The sequence below is a fragment of the Oryzias melastigma genome, unplaced genomic scaffold (genome assembly GCF_002922805.2).
Source record: "Oryzias melastigma strain HK-1 unplaced genomic scaffold, ASM292280v2 sc01536, whole genome shotgun sequence".
NCBI classification, from domain to species: Eukaryota; Metazoa; Chordata; class Actinopteri; order Beloniformes; family Adrianichthyidae; genus Oryzias; species Oryzias melastigma.
In genome coordinates this window covers 4257-6328 of record NW_023418118.1, presented here as the reverse complement: position 1 = coordinate 6328, position 2072 = coordinate 4257, and the positions used below count along the sequence as shown (strand labels likewise).

Below are 2072 nucleotides of genomic sequence, written 5' to 3'. Positions count from 1 at the left end.
TCTTCGGATCCGAGGCTGATGGACTCATCTTCGGAGTCAGACTCGACGCCAGCGGCGTCATGCTGCTCCGGAGGTGCGGCCTCGTAAGGCTCCTCAGGGTCGCTCAGTGGGGCGGCAGCGTCAAGCTGGTCGCCCCAGCTGGCATCCATGGGGGGTGAATTTCCGCGGGCGCAGTCGGTTAACTCCGGCGGCGGGGGAATGGCTACCCCCATCATCGGGTCGGCCGCTGACAGGCTCACTTGGCGCGAGAGCCGCCGTTTGCGGGTTTTGGTGGAGAGCCGTGCGCAGTGCTCACATGTGACCGGAGATGCTAACGCATCCTGGGCGTGTTGCAGCCCCAGACACGAAGCACAAGCAGAGTGGGTGTCTGCTCCGGCTATTTTATTCCCACACGTGCACGCTCTCGATGGCGGCCTGACTGTGTCCGTGGTGAGGACAGGTTTAGGCTGCATTTCTCTTTTTTACCTCTGATAAAAGCGGAAGCTTCGAGTAGCTAGTATGGTGGCTAGCTACGGCAGCTGCTGTTTGGTGACAGGCCAGCTACTTTCTTGGCCCAAAAAGCAAATGCAGCTTCGGCTAGCGTTCGGCGACCGAGTGGTTAGCTCGCTCTGCGAACAGTTAAGCTAGTCCTGCTACAAGAGCCCTCTGAGACCGTGCTTCTGGGAGCGAGAAGAGGTGTTAGACTGAGGAGAGGAAGATGACGTCCCACTCTTATAGTAGGAGGAAGTCCCTCCTCCTAGAGTGGACGTCACTTCCTGACGGCCAGTCAGGAAGTGACGAAAAAAGCTTCTGGGGACAGCGCATGGGGGCGTGTCCCATAGTGAGATACCGAATGAATGTTGAAAGAGAACTTCCAGTTGTGTCCTGTCGTCAATAATTTCCAGGTCAACTAGGTGTTGGTACAGCCCCCACCCCCAAACCCCCGGTTCGGCACAGCCGTGAAGGAGCTGNTGTCCCATAGTGAGATACCGAATGAATGTTGAAAGAGAACCACATATCTTCATGTTTAGGCTGTAATTGTTTCACTTTTTCTGTTCGTCTACAAACCGACCCTGGCCCCCCATCAGAGAAGAAAACACTTATGTGGCCCTCACAAGAAAAAGTTTGTGGACAGTTGTTCTAGACAAGGTCTGTCAAGAAGTTTATTACACTGGATACTGTAATATCATGCTGTCTGACCCTTCTGTGCAACTTCCTGTGGTCATTAGGAGCAATATCTCCTCAGTTCCTCAGATTCACACTCTTCAGACTTTCTGAAGAGGCCTGTGTCAGAGTACTGAAGAAGGAAGCTGGAGAAGTTCTTTCTTTCATTCAGGATCAAGCTTATTTTCTGGCTGTGGAACACTTACTAGCTTATTGCCCAGATTCTCAAGAATTTACAGCAGGGGTTTCGGACTCAAGGCCTCAAGGGCCAACATCCTGATTGTTTTTGTAAAAATCAAGCATTACCTGATGCCGATTACCTAGGCTGGTTAGACGGAAAACATGAAGGACACTGGCCCTCAAGGAGTGGAGCATGATACCCATAGTTAATGGGAATTTGGATATCCAGTCAAGGTGTAATTCTTAAGAAAAGGTGTTCTGGGAGAATGACACATTATGTGTTGTTGGGGACCAACAGAGCATCAAGACAGACTTCTTTCTGATGTAAGTTGGCCTCTGGCAGGGTTGCCATTTTCTCACCAATGCTGTTCAGAACTTTTGAGCAGCTAATTGGCAAAGAGGTTCTGCTTTTTCAGCCCCAGGATCCCATCTCTGCAAAGGGTGTGCTTCTTTAAGATTTCTTAAGCTGCACATTTTGAAGGGAGTGAGTGTGAAAATCAGCCCTTTTAAAGTCTGAGGCCACGACTCTCAGTCGAAAAAGGTGGAATGACCCTCCCAGCAGGGAATCGGTATTTTTCCAAAGGGTGAGGAGAGCAAGAATGAGGGCACTACATTCACAAGTGAGGAAAAATTGGAGCGTCAGATTGACCAGAGGACTAATACTCATCTGAACCAGTCTGACAAAGGTGTGAGAGGACTAAAACAATGGTTAAATTACCTAACCAATCTTCCCTCATTGATGAGGATCA

The 2072-nt window shown here is 50.2% G+C and overlaps 1 pseudogene; it reads right to left on the bottom strand.

Moving 5' to 3' along the window:
* LOC112140951 overlaps window positions 1-212 on the bottom strand; it is a 3926-nt pseudogene extending 3714 nt beyond the window's left edge.
* Between the last annotated feature and the right edge of the window lie 1860 nt (window positions 213-2072).